The following is a 20,875-nucleotide window of genomic DNA, read 5'->3' as shown; positions in this document are numbered from 1 at the left end:
GTTTGACAGACGCACTGAGGTGTCATTTATTACTGTGTTTTTGAAGGGCTTTATTTCCATTCCTGCTCATATGAAGACTCACAGTCTCACTTTAGCTTTAGCAGTCAAGATTTGTTATACAAAAGTTAAAGCTATAGTAAGCTTACTTGTGTGTCAATGTTTAGCTGTCATGTTAAGAATGCATATGTATGATTTAGTGTTGAAATATTGTTATTTATGTGTGCAAATGGTCGATGGTTGTTAATAATTTCTTTATTTTCTGTTTGGGGGGGTAGTAACAAGCAACACATGAATGTTTCTATGTTACAATTAAGTGTAAGAAATATGCTTATTATTCAGGGGAAAAAAATTAAATTAAATCAAAATCCAATAAAAAAAATACATCTTTCAACAACTTGACTATAATTTGTATAATTTGCAGATGGTTAACAGAACATGACACTTAAATTTAATCAAATAAAACATAACATCCCACTATTAACTAGCGCCATCTAGTGTCCAAAATAAGACTCTCGAACAATAACAGCTTTACCTGTCAGATATAAATTCACTCTCCGGCTGCTTTATTAAATACACCTTGTTAGTCTCGTGTTGGACCCCTTTTCCTTCAGAACTGCCTCAGTTCCTCATGGCATTGATTCAGTAAGCTGCTAGAAACATTCATCAGAGATTCCTCCATATTGTCATGAAAGAATCACACAGTTGCTGCAGGTTTACTGGCTTCACGTCCATGATGTGAATCTCCCATTCCTCCACATCCCAAAACTGCTCTATAGGATTGAGATCTGGGTGACTGCGGAGGCCGTTTGAGTTTAGTGAACTCACCGTTAATGTTCAAGGAACCAGTTTGAGATGGTTTGAGATGGTTTAAATGATACTCAGTTGGTAAAATCCAAGGCTGGATACTCTTATAGGTTACGTCCGTGGATCACGGCTGAACGCGTCTTCTCCGCACTCATTTATAAACAAACATTTTTTTTTTCGCCTATCGTGCGTCTACTCCACACCCGTACCACTAAAAAGACGGATTATATCCAAGACTTAAGCTATAAATTAGTATTAATATTGATAGCATCACTGGTAGCGTCGTTGCTAACTTAACTTACTGTCCATCTGTTAAAATGGCGAATATATCAGATGTAAGTAGTCTACCTTTTGGTGCAGGTGAGAATACATTTGAGCTACACGCGTTGCAGTCTGAGCTGGAAGCTGTTGAGAAACAGATCCACGACCTTTTAGTGAGAAAAGCCGAGCTGATAGACCGGCGGTTAGCTCTTGAAACATCACGCGCCGATGCAATTGCACACAAATCAATGATCAACGTTACTAACCCGCTGACTCCGACCTCGTCTACTCCGTGCGTTACTCAGCATCGGTCACGAGCGTCGAGGCCGCGATCAGCTATGGTCTCGTTTACGCCGGCTCCAACATACCACCACGAAGCCTGGATATTTCCGCAGCGGAAGACGCGAGTCAGGTCTAGACCAAGAAAACTCTCTCCGACCCTCCCGGTTTTCGAGATATCCACACAAAACCGCTTCTCCCCTCTTAGCGAAACAGAACGCGATGCTGTGATCATCGGTGATTCCATCGTTCGACACGTACAAGCTACGTTAAATAAAAGTAAGGTGCATAGTCACTGCTTTCCTTGTGCTCGTGTTTCTGAAATCGCTGCTCACGTTCCCGAGATTCTGAACGAGCGCGTCGGAACTGTGGTCCTGCACGCGGGAGGGGCCGACATCAGGCTGCGACAGACAGAGGTTCTGAAGAAAGACTTCAGGAATCTGATCGATACGGTACGCAGCACATCGCCTGATATAACGATCATTGTGTCAGGACCGCTTCCCACGTACCGACTAGGTCATGAAAAGTTTAGTAGATTATTCGCGCTAAATGAATGGTTAATATCATGGTGCAATGAGCAGAAACTGCTCTTTGTAAATAATTGGAATCTGTTTTGGGAGCGTCCTAGGCTTTACCGTGCTGATGGCTTACACCCAAGCAGATTCGGATCGGATCTTCTGTCAGATAACATCTCCAAAATGTTAAATACCTTTTGACTAGTAACCAAAAGTTCAAATCATAGTCTCTGCTGCACCAAATTAACTGATATAAATAGTGTAGAATATTGCATAGAAACTGTGTCTATTCCTCGTTTAGTGAGATCAAATAATAAATCTACTGCAGGATCTAGAAAAAATCTAATTGTTATTAAACCAGAAAATGTTGCTATTAGTAACCAAAAACAATTTCTAAAGCTAGGTCTTCTAAACATTAGATCACTCACACCTAAGGCAGTTATTGTAAATGAAATAGTCACGGATAATAGCTTCGATGTACTTTGCCTTACTGAAACTTGGCTTAAACCTAATGATTATTTCGGTCTAAATGAGTCTACTCCATTAGGATACTCCTATAAGCACGAACCCCGTCTGATTGGTCGTGGCGGCGGTGTTGCAGCGGTCTATAGAGATATTCTCAATGTTACTCAGAAAACGGGTTATAAGTTTATTTCGTTTGAAATACTTGTACTAAATGTTACGCTCTTAGATGTTAGAAAAAAATCCATATTATCTCTAGCCTTGGCTACCGTATATAGACCGCCTGGGCCTTACGCTGATTTCCTAAAAGAGTTTGCAGATTTTCTCTCAGATCTATTGGTCAATGTAGATAAAGCATTAATTGTTGGAGATTTTAACATACACGTAGATAATCCAAATGATGCGTTAGGGGCTGCGTTTATAGATTTATTAAATTCCTTTGGGGTCAAACAAAACGTCACCGGACCAACTCATCGTCTTAATCATACACTCGATTTAATTATATCATATGGAACCGATCCAACCGATATAGATATCATTCCACAAAGTGATGATGTCACTGACCATTACTTGGTAACTTGCATATTACGTACTGCTGTAATATGTCATGCGGCGCCGCGTTTTCGACCAGGCAGAACAATCCTTCCATCCACCATAGATAATTTCTCGAGTTGCTTGTCTGATCTGTCTCAGCTGCTGCCTGAACCCAAACAAACAGATGAACTAGAAGAACTAACTAGCACTATGAGCACCATTCTCTCTAGAACATTGGATGTTGTTGCACCCGTTAGATTAAAAAAGGTTACAGAGAAAATTAAAGCACCATGGTACAATAATACTACGCATGTTCTAAAGAGAGAAACCCGTAATTTAGAGCGTAAATGGAAACAAACTAATTTAGAGGTCTTTAGAATCGCGTGGAAAGACAGTATGTCACGTTATAAAAAGGCCCTAAAAGCGGCCAGGGCTGAGCATCTCCGCAAACTAATAGAAAACAACCAAAACAATCCTAGGTTTTTATTTAACACCGTGGCTAGACTAACAAATAAACAGACGTCACCTGAACAAAATATCCCGTTACAGTTTAGTAGTAATGATTTCATGAACTTCTTCACTGAGAAAATAGAAAACATCAGAACCACAATTGTAAACGTTCAATCCTCAATCGCGCCTTATAATTCAGCCTCAATTTTCCCCCCGCAAGAACAATTACAGTGCTTTACAACTATAGAACAAAAAGAGTTAAATAAACTTATCACTTCATCTAAAACAACAACATGTTTATTAGATCCTATACCAACTAAACTACTGAAGGAAGTGTTACCTGTAGTGGAAGAGCCTCTCCTCAATATTATTAACTCGTCTTTATCTTTAGGTCATGTTCCAAGAACATTTAAACTGGCAGTTATAAAACCTCTCATTAAGAAACCACAATTAGATCATAATAATCTAGCAAATTATAGACCCATTTCAAATCTACCTTTTATGTCTAAAATACTAGAAAAAGTTGTGTCCACTCAACTGGGCTCTTTCTTGCAAGAAAATGATATTTATGAAAAGTTTCAGTCTGGATTCAGGCCGCATCATAGCACTGAAACTGCGCTCATTAAAATCACAAATGATTTACTCTTAGCTTCTGACCAAGGCTGTATCTCAATACTAGTTTTACTTGATCTAAGTGCTGCGTTCGATACTATAGATCATACAATACTCTTAGATTGACTACAAAATTATACTGGTGTTCAAGGACAAGCATTAAGCTGGTTTAGATCATACTTATCTGACCGCTACCATTTTGTCTATTTAAATGGAGAAAAATCGATCATAACTCCAGTAAACTATGGAGTGCCGCAGGGATCTGTGTTAGGCCCTCTGTTATTCTCAATATATATGATGCCACTTGGAAATATTATAAGGAAACATGGAATTAGTTTCCATTGTTATGCTGACGACACTCAATTATATATTTCATCACGGCCGGATGAAAACGCTAATTTATCCAAATTGACAGAGTGTGTTAAAGATATAAAAGATTGGATGACGTGTAATTTTCTTTTATTAAATCCAGACAAGACAGAGGTAATACTTATCGGTTCAAAAAACCGCCCACAGAACCTCTCACAATACAACTTTGACATCGTAGGATGTCCTGTTACTTTATCCTCTACAGTAAAAGACCTGGGTGTTATACTCGATTGTAACCTGTCTTTTGAAAATCATATTTCGTATGTTACAAAAACTGCCTTTTTCCACCTTAGAAACATTGCTAAGCTACGTAATATGCTATCAGTTTCTGATGCAGAAAAGTTAGTTCATGCATTCATGACCTCGAGACTAGATTACTGTAATGCTTTATTTGCCGGTTGTCCTGCATCCTCAATAAACAAGCTACAGTTAGTCCAAAATGCAGCCGCTAGAGTTCTTACTAGATCAAGAAAATATGATCATATAACACCGATTTTATCATCACTACATTGGCTACCTATAAAGTTCCGTATTAATTATAAGGTATTGCTACTGACTTATAAAGCCCTAAACGGCTTAGCTCCAGTCTATTTAACGGATCTTCTATCACCCTATAATCCATCGCGCTCTTTAAGATCAATAAATTCGAGGCTTTTGGTCATACCTAGGATATCCAGATCAACCAAAGGAGGGAGAGCATTTTCACATTTGGCTCCAAAACTCTGGAATAGCCTTCCTGATACTGTTCGTTACTCGGACTCACTCTCCCAGTTTAAAACTAGATTAAAGACGCATCTTTTCAGCCAGGCATTCATATAATATTGTTAATCTCACAGTTTCAAACTACAATCCGGCCTCTAGTTCATAAATGCCAGAGGAGAACTGGCCCCCGACTGAGCCTGGGTTCTCCCAAGGTTTTTTTTTTCTCCATTAGGTCACCTGATGGAGTTTTAGGACACCATTAGGTCACTTGATGGAGTTTTTCGGTTCCTTGCCACTGTTGCCTTTGGCTTGCTCAGTTGGGGATATTTTGGGGATATTTAATTTTATTCTATCAATCAATAAATTCCACTAGAAACAAACTTTGTTGTATTATTTTATTTTAATACTGTGAAGCTGCTTTGATACAATCTGTATTGTAAAAAGCGCTATACAAATATACTTGATTTGATTTGATTTGATTTAAAAAGGTGCCCAAAGTGTGGCAAGAGAATATCCTCCACATCACTGAACCACTGATACAAGGCAGGATGATCCATGCTTTCATGTTATTTACGCCAAATTCAGATCCTATAGAAGTCACAGCAGAAATGGAGACTCATCAGACAAGGCAACGCTTTTCCACTTGAAAAACTGGATCTCTGACCATCACAAACACCACAAATGAACATGCTGAAGTTTATAAACTAGAGATGATGAGAAGAGTGAAACTGACATCAAAAACATTCAGTGTTTCTGTCTATGGTGAGTAGAGATCATTTGTCTCATCCTTCAGATATTCTTATTTTATTTTTTATGGAGCTAGAATTGTGTCTTAATAATATTAAAAATTATTATGATTATTATGAGAAAATAAATGATCTGAGAGAAAAAAAAAAGTTTGAGGGAAAAAGTTATCACACTGATAGCAAAAAAGCATTTCATGAGAGAAAAAAGAATATTTGAGAGAAAACGTTTTCATACCAATAGCAAAAAAAAAAATAATATTTGAGACTAAAAAAAAGTTTTGAGAGAAAGAATTTTCTCATAGAACATAAAAAAATATAAATTAGAATTTTTTTTAATTATTTCTGAGAAAAAAAATCTCTCTCAAAATACTTTGAAAAATCTCTCAAAACGCTTTTCTTTGTTCTCGATGCAATTTCTTGCTCTCGTGTCAGGATTTTGCTTTCGCTGTGAAAATCGTGTCATGGGCGGGGCCACGTTCCTATTGGCCAGTCGGGTGAGCATCGTCTTGTCTAGGGAGTCGAACTGAATCATTACACCATTGTTCGGTTCACCGGAATAGATGCCGCCTCCATAGATATCATATCATAAAGGCTAGATGTCTCATGCGCGCTGCTGGCCAATGGAGGTCGACGTCTGCACACGACGACCATCTTGCCACAGGGAGCTCGCTCACTCGAATGGTGCATGTACTTTTAAATAACCATAACTTGCTCAATTTTCTACCGATTTTCAAACGGTTTGGTTTGTTATAAACGTCAGAGATGTAGTTATGACATTGCATACATGAATAATTATAACAATGGACTTCCATATGAAAGAATTATAGCCACGTTAATAACGTTTGTAAATCCGTCAAGATTTCAGCGAGATAAGAGGATTTGTGTGCTGTTGATCACTCACCTTAATTCACAGCTTCCCTGTGGCAAGATGGCTGCCGGTGATGCCGGAAGTTACTCCGCCTTAAGCCATCTAGCCTTATATGGATATCTATGGCCGCCTCTGCCTTGGTTGAGCACGGACACTCCAATGTTTAGGTAAGATGATTCACGGTGATCTTAGATGATCACGGACATATCGCCTGCGATATAATGCGATATGGCTCAGCTTGTCAGTGAACTTGTCTCTGTGTAGTAAATGTATATATTTATATATTTCACATATGCATAGAGTTCATGTCAACTTATCTGTATTTCCTTCATTTAAATTGCATAGCCTAAGGCAAAGATTTTAGAGCGTATAGTGCTCTATAGCCTACCTATAGTGAGAGATACAGATGCTAAACACATTAATAACAATCATTTTAGGTTATAGTTCAGTTATAGGTTCAAACAGGAAATGTATCATATTGACCTTAAAACAAAATAGTATATTCTGAGTCCGGGTAAAACTATACAGGAGGTTGTATATGATGAACTAGGGCTGGGCGATATATCGGATGACATTGTTATGCGCATCTAGTCTGTTCCTTGATTTGTAGTAAATCGCCATCACCTGCTTTCAGATGGAGCGGCATTTACTAGGCTACACTGAGCCGTAGTTAACTGACAAGCTGAGCCATATCGCATTAATTCGCATTAATCGCAAAAAGAGTTAAATAAACTTATCACTTCATCTAAAACAACAACATGTTTATTAGATCCTATACCAACTAAACTACTGAAAGAAGTGTTACCTGTAGTGGAAGAGCCTCTCCTCAATATTATTAACTCGTCTTTATCTTTAGGTCATGTTCCAAGAACATTTAAACTGGCAATGATAAAACCTCTCATTAAGAAACCACAATTAGACCCGCATAATCTAGCAAATTATAGACCCATTTCAAATCTACCTTTTATGTCTAAAATACTAGAAAAAGTTGTGTCCACTCAACTGGGCTCTTTCTTGCAAGAAAATGATATCTATGAAAAGTTTCAGTCAGGATTCAGGCCGCATCATAGCACTGAAACTGCGCTCGTTAAAATCACAAATGATTTACTTTTAGCTTCTGACCAAGGCTGTATCTCAATACTAGTTTTGCTTGATCTAAGTGCTGCGTTCGATACTATAGATCATACAATACTCTTAGATCGACTACAAAATTATACTGGTGTTCAAGGACAAGCATTAAGCTGGTTTAGATCATACTTATCAGACCGCTACCATTTTGTCTATTTAAATGGAGAAAAATTGATCATAATTCCAGTAAACTATGGAGTGCCACAGGGATCTGTGTTGGGCCCTCTGTTATTCTCAATATATATGCTGCCACTTGGAAATATTATAAGGAAACATGGAATTAGTTTCCATTGTTATGCTGATGACACTCAAATATATATTTCATCACGGCCGGATGAAAACGCTAAATTATCCAAATTGACAGAGTGTGTTAAAGATATAAAAGATTGGATGACGCGTAATTTTCTTTTATTAAATCCAGACAAGACAGAGGTAATACTTATCGGTTCAAAAAACCGCCCACAGAACCTCTCACAATACAACTTTGACATCGTAGGATGTCCTGTTACTTTATCCTCTACAGTAAAAGACCTGGGTGTTATACTCGACGGTAACCTGTCTTTTGAAAATCATATTTCGTATGTTACAAAAACAGCCTTTTTCCACCTTAGAAACATTGCTAAGCTACGTAATATGCTATCAGTTTCTGATGCAGAAAAGTTAGTTCATGCGTTCATGACCTCGAGACTAGATTACTGTAATGCTTTATTAGCCGGTTGTCCTGCATCCTCAATAAACAAGCTACAGTTAGTCCAAAATGCAGCCGCTAGAGTTCTTACTAGATCAAGAAAATATGATCATATAACACCGATTTTATCATCACTACATTGGCTACCTATAAAGTTCCGTATTAATTATAAGGTATTGCTACTGACTTATAAAGCCCTAAACGGCTTAGCTCCAGTCTATTTAACGGATCTTCTATCACCCTATAATCCATCGCGCTCTTTAAGATCAATAAATTTGAGGCTTTTGGTCATACCTAGGATATCCAGATCAACCAAAGGAGGGAGAGCATTTTCACATTTGGCTCCAAAACTCTGGAATAGTCTTCCTGATACTGTTCGTTGCTCGGATTCACTCTCCCAGTTTAAAACTAGATTAAAGACGCATCTTTTCAGCCAGGCATTCATATAATATTGTTAATCTCACAGTTTCAAACTACAATCCGGCCTCTAGTTCATAAATGCCAGAGGAGAACTGGCCCCCGACTGAGCCTGGGTTCTCCCAAGGTTTTTTTTTCTCCATTAGGTCACCTGATGGAGTTTTAGGACACCATTAGGTCACTTGATGGAGTTTTTCGGTTCCTTGCCACTGTTGCCTTTGGCTTGCTCAGTTGGGGATATTTTGGGGATATTTAATTTTATTCTATCAATCAATAAATTCCACTAGAAACAAACTTTGTTGTATTATTTTATTATACTGTGAAGCTGCTTTGATACAATCTGTATTGTGAAAAGCGCTATACAAATATACTTGATTTGATTTGATTTGATAATTATCGCAGGCGATACGTCCGTGATCATCTAAGATCACCGTGAATCATCTTACCCAAACATTGGAGTGTCTGTGCTCAACTAAGGCAGAGGCGGCATCTATGCCGGTGAACCGAACAATGGTATAATGATTCAGTTCGACTCCCAAGACAAGACGATGCTCACCCGACTGGCCAATAGGAACGTGGCCCCGCCCATGACACAATTTTCACAGTGAAAGCAAAATCCTGACACCAGAGCAAAATTGCATCGAGAGCAAAGAAAAGCGTTTTGAAAGAAACACACTTTTTTTAGAGAGAAAATGTTTTCACACTGATAGCAAAAAATATATATTTGAGAGTTTTTTCAAAGTATTTTGAGAGAGATTTTTTTTCTCAGAAATAATTTTAAAAATGACAAATTTATATTTTTTATGTTCTATGAGAAAATACTTTCTCTCAAAACTTTTTTTAGTCTCAAATATTATTATTTTTTGCTATTGGTATGAAAACTTTTTCTCTCAAATATTATTTTTTCTCTCATGAATTGCTTTTTTGCTATCAGTGTGATAACTTTTTTTTTTCTCTCAGTCAGATCATTTATTTTCTCGCATGTAATAAAGACAATTCTAGCTCCATAATTTTTCACATACTGAAATCTTATAATTTGAGATCACAGAAATACTTACTAAAGACAATTGAACATATAGATTGTTGATTATATTTATCCATATTTCTCTTTATTCTTTCATGTTTTCCAGCTTGTCTGCCTGTTCCTGTCATCATCAGTAACTCTTCACAATGTTCTTCATCATCATCACCATCATCATGTTCATTGGTGTGTTCATCAGTGTTGAATGTGTGTGATGCGACTCTCTCCTGGTACGCAGGAATCAGTGTATTGTCCAGCATCAGTGTGTGTGATCTCAGCATCAGTCTCTCTCTACCTCTGGAGGTGGAATATCAGGATAAAAACACCTACAGCTGTGTGCTGAACAATCCCATCAGCAACCAGACCACACATCTGGACATCAACACACTCTGTCACACATGTGCAGGTACCACATCAACTAATGTCAGCGCTGATATTAGCATTTATTGACTGAGCTGATCTCACTTTGATGTTTTTATTCCTCAGACTCTGTCCACTGTTGTGGATCTACTGAAGCTGTGATCCGATTGGTCCTCTCTGCTCTGGTGGGCGTGGCTACTGTGATTGTTCTACTTTATGACATCAGATCCAGAAGAGCTGATCAAGATCAAATACAAATTCACACACTGGGACAGTAAATGATGATGTCATTTCTCATTCTATCTTAAACATTTAAGGGGGGTAACTTTGCTTTACATTTGTTACTTAAAGCTCACTTTAAGCACTCCGACACCACAGCACATGTTTCATTTCATCATTTTTCTCCAAAATGATTTGTTCTTCACATGTATAATTCTCTGTTATTAGGTAAAAGCAAGTTAGGATTCCTTGATACTTCCGCTTGTTGTTAAGCTCATGAGGTTAGATATAACAAAACTAGACTGTCTAGTTCCGTTTCCACTTTTGTTATATTCAGACACACTAACTCTGGCTCTGTTGGGGACTTAGTGTTCAAAAGCATGTTAATCCTACAAGAAAGAAAAATGTTAGTTATAATTAATTTCAAAATTCCTTAACAATTGCAACAGGAATTAGGAACCGAACTGTGATTGCGGCGACACAAACACATTCACCAAACCTACAGTACATGTGTCTCATGGATGTCTAACTTTAATGCACACCTTTCAACCTACATCCTAATTCATACCCTTCTCCCCATATACATGTACATTAGGTAAGTTGTATAGAGCGAGAGCGCATCTACTGGCTCTATGTTACTGAACAGAGGACCCGGAGACAGAAGGACAAGTGATAGAGTTTAATTTTGCAGCAATGGGTACAAACAGGAAAATGGCCAACACAAGGGAGAGGAGAGCACAAGACACAGACGCTGGAGAAGAACGTAGGAGATGATCGCTGGAGGTACACGGGAGATAAAGACTGTTTTCTCAACACTGTCATTTTTGTTGAGCGTTTATTCATACATATTCATCTATAAGCCAAAATGTAATCAAATGTAATCCTTTACATAACTTCACTTTAATAAAGTGTTTGTGTAACTGAATCAATCCTGAACATTTGTTTTACTTTCTGTTAATTTATTTTCTTCATTTCAGGTGATTTGTGTCCCAGAACTCAATGAATCCCAGAAGAATTTAATGAAGGATGTCACTGATCAGCCTGAGAATCCTCAGACAGATGCTGCTAAAAGGACGTCCCTTAATCAAACTAAGACTCCTCAGACGGGTGTCCCTGACAAGGCGTCGAATAATTGTACCGAGCCTCTGGCGACGGGTGTTGCTGATGGGACTGAGACACTACATGACATTAGCAGCAGTAAAACCTTATTTACTTGAGCTTGAGGATTTCCAGTATGTAATGGTGGAGGGATTATTACAGCTGCTAAAGGATCCAGACAGGAACAGTGCAGGATCATTTTATCTCCCAGTATTGGGAAAACCACTCAGGGGTGTAAGTTAGTCAGAATCTGCTTAAACGCTGGAGTTTTTGTTCAGTGCCGAGTTCTTCACGCTCGCAGATCTACTCATTATAACAAAGTGCAGACATGATATAAATAAGAGATTAATTGTGCAGTGTAGACAGCTTTGATGATTGTAATGAAGATTTGTGAGATTGCGATGAACTGAGAGTGAGTGACGGCCTTTTAGAGATTTTAAATGATGTATTTTGGATTACAATGTTTACAATAACAGTTCACAAGAATGTGAAAAAAATAATAATAGTTGACAGCATGTTATGTTGGACTAATAAACACTGTCTGCATCATGATGCAATTATAATACATTACCATAACATGCTAATTATGCATGATTAGTTACTATTAGTATTATTAGCATTTGCCACTTAAACTATCCTTTAGAAAGGTGAAATCAGAAGTTACCGACTCTTCATGGCAGATGTGTGTGTGCTATTCTGAAATAGCTGTATTAAAACCTCTTTACTGGCGACGCAAACACTGTGGGCCATGCTTGTGTTAAGCTGCAAGTTAATCGCAGTGTATTTTTTTTTAAATAAATATAGATATCTGTGTGTGTTTTTTTTTTTTTTTTTTTTTGCTTGACCAACAAACTCCTAAGTGTCTTCTTTTATAAGAAACCATGACTAGGACTGTTGTCATGAATTGCAGTCATTTATGTTTACTCAGCCTACTGTATGTCATTTTCCAGTGTTGTTCAAAAATGGGGATGAAAGGAAAGAGGCTAGTTTATTGCAGTTTTATGTTGATTTGTGGTTTAATTTTTGTGATTCTTTTTTACAGATTTGTAAGATTTCCATTTACTTCAAATTTATGCCTGTTATTGCATATTCATATCATAGTAAATTGCAGTTCATATTAAATATACATATTTATTGATCTAACATCTCGCTTAGGGCTCTAATAGAGTCTGGGCCGGCCCTTTACAGGCTACTCAATGTCCTTAATGTTTTTCTTAGGGCCGGGACTCGATTAAAAAAATTAATCTAATTAATTAGAGGATTTGTAATTAATTAATCGAATTAATCGCATTTTAATCGCATATAAATTAGGGCTGTCAATCAATTAAAAATAATTGTGTTGAACATGTTATTGAAATAATGTTCAAATGTTCAAAGGGTGAGCATTGAAATAATTGTGCCTAGCAAATAATCAATACAATACAATTGAACATTATTAAATTATTGAACATTATTAAATTATACATTTAATATTAAACATTAAATTATAAACATTATTTACACTTGCTTTATTACAGGTTTTTAACATTACTTCGAAAATGCTGCAATTTAAAGTTTGAGATGTTTTTCATCTGTTTTAGAAAGTATTTTTAGACTTTTGTTTTTTCAGAATAAAACTTGTTTTACAATCTTGAGCATGTGTTATATTTTTATTAAATGTGTTTAATTAAGCCATTGCTGCAAGTAATTTGACAGTTAACAATATTTTAGTGTACAGTTAACGTTAATCACAAATTCAGTCAGCATTGTCATGACTCATTATCCCATGATGAAAGGTAAGACGGTGAAACAACGTCACGATATCAACGTTGATTCAATTTGCAAAACCGAAGCATAATTCAACATTGGTTCAACGTCGACATATAATCTTTATTCACCCATATTGAAAGAAGAGACGGTGAAACAACGTCACGACATCAACGGTGAAACAACGTCACGATTTCAATGTTGATTCGTTTTGCACAATCGAAACATAATCCAACACTGATTCGACCTTGGTCCCTTACGTTCACCGGTGAATTAACGTTGAAATGCCGGCTGTTTTTTTTTTATAAGTAAATGTTCCAATCAATGATCCAGGCAGCGCCAGCGCGTTCTCGTTAGTGATGGGCGGATCGATCCTGAAGTATCGATACTTCGATACTGACGTGGTATCAAAAAGGATCGATCCTCACATAAAAATATCGATCCAAATGTGTGTGTTTTTTTACCAGTAATTTTTTATTAATTTAGCACGCAATTCAGTGTGTAAAATAAGCTTCTAAGTGGAAAAATAAGCAAATGTTAGCGGATAATTGTGTAGGATAGAACTTTTTCTCCTAGTCATCTGGATACAAGACGAAACCAATCAATCACAGAGAGCGTTCGATGCTGGTGCTTCGCTGAGCTCGCAGGCCCAGTGCGTTTGGGAAACGAAGCCTTGCTTAGATGACAGAGAAACAATCGGGAGTTATTTCGCAATAAACAAACCAAAAGTGTGCATAACGGTTCAAAATGTTGACGTCAGTAAGTTTTTTTTTTAATGAAATTAATATTTTTATTCAACAAGGATCGATGCATTAAATTGATCAAAAGTGACAGTCAAGGGTTTTACACTGTTAAAAAAAATCTACTTCATATAAATTGTTCTTTCAACTTTGTTCATCAAATAATTCTGCATAAAATGTATCATGGTTTCCACAAAAATATGAAACTCTTTTCAACATTGATAATAATAAGAAATGTTTCCTGAGCAGCAAATCAGCATATTAAAATGAAATATCATCATGACTGGAGTAATGATGCCGAAAATTCAGCTTTGATCACATGAATAAATTACAGTTTACTATGGCTTAGAAAACAGATAGCCTATGTTAAATTGTAATATTACAGTTTTTACTGTATTTTTTGATCAAATAAATGCAGAAGAGAATTAAAAATCTTACAGACCCCAAATTTTTTAACAGTAGGCTAGTACTGTAATTAGGGTCGTTTTGTAAAAGTCACTGACTAATTACAGGCGAGTTGAGAGCACAAATCACAAAATATTTAGGCCTAGTAGTCATGAAAACGTATTCAGATTTAACATATTAATGATGCATCCACCTCATAAATCATGACACACTGCTCTAGCACAGGAAAGTGCATACAAGTTAAAGTGCATGCTTTTAAAATGAAAAAGTATTGGTATCGGTATCGATATCGGCGATACTGGCCCTGTATTTACTTGGTATCGGATCGGTACCGAAATTTGCAGTATCGCCCATCACTAGTTCTCGTCTCCCTCCTTCATTTTACAGTCGAATGGTGGCTATAACGGCTCCAGGTTCAAAGGTCAATATGGAATGGATTAATCTGCGTTATTTTTTTTAACGCGTTATTTTTTCTCAGATTAATTAATCGAAATTAACGCGTTAATGTCACAGCCCTAGTTTTTCTCTGTATTTTCTTGTAACAAATGTGTTGTAACCTGTAACATTGTGTCTTTTGTGAAGCATTTTATAAAGATGCTGATTCATGTTTTTGCTGCTGAGTTTATGCATTTTCTTTTTTTTTTTTTTTTTTGTATTTACAAAATATGAATTTATCGTTCTGTGTTCCCTTACACACTTCTATGTATATCTACAAAACCCCTGTAGATTCATGTGTAGTATTATTCTGGAATAAACAGTTAATAATTCAACACTGACCAGTGAAGCAGATAATGTTGAACAGTGTGAAGAGTGTCTGATGACAGGAATCAGACGGCAAGAGGTTTCAGTTTGACTCTGACCATGAACTTCAGTAAAACTGATACTGTGAGATGGCAGACGGGTTTAACTATTTATTTTCATTATTCTGTACACTGAGAATTGAATAAATATGCAAATAAACACAATTTTTAAATCAGTTTAGTTAGGCTCTATTTTACCATGAAATGTTGCTTAAACACAATTAACAATATTATTCTACTTTTAGCCATTGAACAGTCGGACAGTTACAAAGAGTTTTTTAAATTACAAAAATAATCCATTAAGAAGCGTTAAAGTCTTGATATGGGCCAGATGATCTATAACATTATATCATGTGTAAATTCAGTGTGTGAAACTAGGAGGGTCAAACTGTTGTGGGAGGATTCACATCAGACTGAGTGTTAGAGCACATAGTTTCATCAGTAGCTGAAAAACGGAAGAAAATGTTTCACGTGTTTGCTTTGTTCTGTTTGTGCTGGTGCCGTCTGATCGGTAAGTTATACATTTATTTTTTGGTTTAGTTTAGTGAAAAAGCTGCTATTTTCGATGGCTATAGCTGTACAAATGGATCATGAATATTATGAATATTATTATTTCTTTGAATTCAGGTCTCTGTTGAAGACAATGAAATTTCCAGGTCTACAAATATAATAAAAAATAAAATGTTAAAAGTCATTGGAAAGTATGGAAAGTAATGGAAATCTCTAGTGAATGTAAATGTCTAAGTTTATGATCTGCATGGAGGCTCAGAAAGCCAAAATGTGCAGGGACCCCGAGAGTATGAGAGATGATGATACAAAGGGAGTTTGTTTTATACTCGTCTAAGTGTCTTATGAAATATCTATCTTATGAAAAAGTAAACTTTTTAAACTTGATTTTGCTGTACAGCAGATGCATTTAAAACAAATAAAGATCAAAGCATCTCACACACACACACACACACACACACACACACACACACACACACACACACACACACACACACACACACACACACATCTGTCATATCTCACCTTTCATTTTGTGTTTCTGCTGCTGTTGTGAATGTTCTTCAGTTCACATGAAAATAATAAAAACTATACAGATGATTTAGGATTTAAACCAACAAAACCTCTTTATGTTCTCCAGGTGTGTTTGGCACTAAGACAACTGAAAAACAGTCAGTGTCAGTGATGGAGGGAGATTCTGTCACTCTAAACATTGATCTTACTGAAATACATGAAGACGACGACATACTGTGGAAATATGGAGCTGAAAACTCTCTGATAGCTAAATTCAGCAAAGAGAATCGAGTCTTCTCCACATATGATGATGTTCCTGATGGGAGATTCAGAGACAGACTGAAGCTGGACGATCAAACTGGATCTCTGACCATCACAAACACCACAACTGAACATACTGGAGATTATCAACTAGTGATGAGGGGAGTGAAAATAACATCAAAAACATTCAGTGTTTCTATCTATGGTCAGTAGACATCATTTGTCCTTTACACATTCTTATTTTCATTTTTACATACTGTAAAGTTTACAGATTTTGTAGATTGAGAAGACAGACGTTATAAACACTCACTCAACACAATGAAATGAAAATGAGATTGTTGATTAGATCTACCTATTTCTGTTTATTCTCTAATGTTTCTCAGCTCGTCTGCCTGTTCCTGTCATCATCAGTAACTCTTCACACTGTTCATCATCATCATCATCATGTTCATTGGTGTGTTCATCAGTGTTGAATGTGAGTGATGCGACTCTCTCCTGGTACGCAGGAATCAGTGTATTGTCCAGCATCAGTGTGTGTGATCTCAGCATCAGTCTCTCTCTACCTCTGGAGGTGGAATATCAGGATAAAAACACCTACAGCTGTGTGCTGAACAATCCCATCAGCAACCAGACCACACATCTGGACATCAACACACTCTGTCACACATGTGCAGGTACCACAGCACTGATGATATGTGTGTGTGTTTACTGACTTGATCTCTGTCTTCTGTTGTAGATCAGACTGATGTGTTCACTTCTTTCTTTATCATTACAGAGCTGGATGTTCAGTCTACTTCACAGCCAGACTCAACTCAAGGTACGACAGCGCTAATGATATTATTCACATTTATTCACTTAATTAATTTGTTGATTGTATCAAGACTGATAACTTAATATATGAGGTGCCCCTAGGGACATTAGTCGAATTACCATGCATATAAATGTACTTTTCCTCTCACATACACATATGAAACCAAATTCATTCACATACTATAATGAAATGCTCACACACATACAAGTGAAATGCTTTTACAAACACAACTGAAACGCTCTCACTCACACAACTGAAACTTTTAAATAACTTTTTGTTTTTCAGCATGTTTTTTAAGAACACCCTCAACCTTTATAAAATTACTCTAAAGATTATTTCGTTTTTATATGTTGTCGAATAGGGTTTTATGTTTAAAATAAATGAATAGCCAGACTATCATAAGGAAATAAGCCAATCTCGCATGGAGTGAGTGACGTGACACTGGTTGAGGACCAGCATCAGAACTGATTTGACACTCATTTAATGCATGTGAAAAAATTAAATATAGAGATGTATTGATTAAAGCATTCATTGGCATTAGTGGCTGTTCACACAGAACGTCAACCATTCCACTCTGCTACTTTTCCATTGCTTTTCAGTGTGAACGCACTAGGGCCTAGGCTACTCGTTGTTTAAATGTTGTCCTCGAGACCTTGCGTTTTCCTCCGTTCGTTCCACTGCCCGCGTTTGACGTCTTGCGTCTTGCGTTTTCGCTTTAAAAGATTATACTTTCTGTGTTGAACTGGCACTCCTGAGTGAGTATCATAAGGTAATATGCAGATTTGTGTGCTGTGCTTTTTAAAATGTATCATGAGTTCTGAGCGTTGTCACAACTCTGTGCTCATTCATTTGTATGATCATCTTTTTGTTTGGGCTGTTTAATATTAAGATTTTGTTTAAAAAAGACTACCATAGCACCGCCCCGCAATCTCAAGCCTCGCCCATTAAGCCCCGCCCCCATCACCCCCCTGATAAAATATGTTCCCGCGGCTATGATAGTATGTAAATGAATTTGGTTTCATATGTGTATGTGAAAGGAAAATTACATGTTTTTTTGATTAAATACAAAATTATTAAGATCAATTTGGTTTGGAATTGGTAAAATGTGCCTGGAAAAAAAATATGATCAGAAAATCTACGTTCCTAATAATTTTGCAAACACTGTACAAATATTTGAGCACAGGACTGGCTCCAGCTTTGAGCTGGAAGTGTCAGCCGAATTAAAGTAACAGGTTAATAACCTTTTTCCAGATTGTTATCTGATTTCATGAAATCCATCAAGTTGTCAGGCTATTTGGTGCAGCTGTGTGGGGCTATGGTGGGCCAAATGGGCGAGACATGCAAGTATCAAACTTGGTCTCATTATTTGATACATTAAGTATCCTTACCCCTTTAAAGAAGGGCGTGTTAGAACTAAACTGATGGTTAGCTCAAGGCTGTTGATCTGCTGAACTCCAAACAATGCTATAACTTCTTGCTTTCCTGTATTCTGCTTCAGCTCTCTTTCCCTTGTAAACTGTATGCATGTATGTGTGTGTATGTTAGAGTAGTTTAAGTGTTTAGACTAGTTAATAAAGTCTTGTTCATGTCGCACATAAAGTTGTCCATGTCTCAAGCTCATATCTGGAGTCTCTAATCATAGATCTTGACTACTTGCTTTTAGAAGTAGTGTAAAGTAAGAAAGACATTTCCCATACCACGGAAATGCACATTTCTTAGAATTAATAAACAATTAACACAGAGTGTTCACGGGACAAACAGGTTAATTGATTGTAATATTAATTTATATATTAATTATATTAACTGATCCAAATATTCATAATCAATTATAACCAGTTATTATTGATTATTAATATTTAATAGAGCTAATTTTCTACAATAGTGTTGATATTGCAACTAGTAAATACACTACGTTTGAATGTGTGGAAGTATTTACAAGTTTTTACAGTCTATGGTTACACGGTTGTGCCCCGCTCTCCCCTCCACGGTTTTTAGTATATTTATGCGATTGCTCTGTGTGTGAGAAAATCAGATCTGTTTTTAATGTCACACTGCAGTGTCATGAACTTTGAAGTCTTTCCTCATTAACAGTCTTTATGCTTTATACAGTAACAGAAGTGCTGCAATTTGCAAAAGTTGCAAAAGTATCCAGTCAGTAAACTGATGTACAGTAAATTGTAACAGTGCAACATTATTATAATTTATATATATATTTTTTTTTATTGAGTAAGGGACTTAAAGGGATAGTTCACTTTGAAATAAAATTTTGGTATGTTTTAGCTTACCTCAAGGGCATCCAAGATGTAGGTGTCTTTTTTTCCGCAGTAGTTTCAATTTTGATATTTTTAGGTCAAACCGTTCTTGAAACCGTCATATAATGCAGGTCTATGGTCACTGTCTCAAAGAGCATGCACAAAGTCCAAATTAAAACAATTCCCCATCGTCCAAATGAAACAATTCCCCATCGTAAGTACACATTGATGGCCTAAGACACGAAACGAGCGGTTTGTGTGAGAAAACGAACAGTATTTTTATCGTTGTTACCTCTTGAACACAGCCGCATCCAAATGATCTGATGGCGCGGGCGGGTATAGATATATACACTAGATTTCGCCTTCGCTACTGCACTTCATTGGAACGAAACCGTAGCCAAGCGACATCTAGTGTATATATCTATACCCGCCAGCGCCCTCAGATCATTTGGATGCAGCTGTGTTCAAGAGGTAACAACGATAAAAATACTGTTCGTTTTCTCACACAAACCGCTCGTTTCGTGTCTTAGGCCATCAATGTGTACTTACGATGGGGAATTGTTTCATTTGGACGATGGGGAATTGTTTTAATTTGGACTTTGTGCATGCTCTTTGAGACAGTGACCATAGACCTGCATTATATGACTGACAGACAAGAACGGTTTGACCTAAAAATATCAAAATTGAAACTACTGCGGAAAAAAAGACACCTACATCTTGGATGCCCTTGAGGTAAGCTAAAACATACCAAAATTTTATTTCAAAGTGAACTATCCCTTTAAGGTTGCAATCTTCAGAGTTCTGGACAGCGACCTTGTTATCTTATTGTAACTTATGAATCAGCACTTTTACATGATGTATGATGTCTTTTCACGCATCACTTCATTCACTGTTACTGTATGTGCTGAAACCTGTTGAGTTTACTGATGTTTTTGACTGATATTTGCATATGTCTCCTCTGATCAGTGGTATGATATTGATTTAACTGATAAATGGAGTCATCTGGTGGATTTATGAAGAACAGCATCACAGCTGTAAGCTCGACCCCTAACATATGTGTCACGGATAAGTGCACATATTTCAGTGCATATATCATATATTTGTGCATTCATACAAATAAAGTAGTGATTTCAGCGTATTTTCACAGACCTTTACAGATAAATATCACTCCTTCAGAGGGGTGGAAAATCAATTCATTTATTGTAATTTTCCACTATACTTTAGGACTTGAGTAATACTATTTTATTCAACATATGCCTTTTACTTTAAATTTTACCACTTGAATCCATCTGTGATAATATAAAAGA

Source organism: Abramis brama (assembly GCF_963993115.1).
Source record: "Abramis brama genome assembly, chromosome: 6".
NCBI classification, from domain to species: Eukaryota; Metazoa; Chordata; class Actinopteri; order Cypriniformes; family Leuciscidae; genus Abramis; species Abramis brama.
This window is presented reverse-complemented; position numbering follows the sequence as displayed.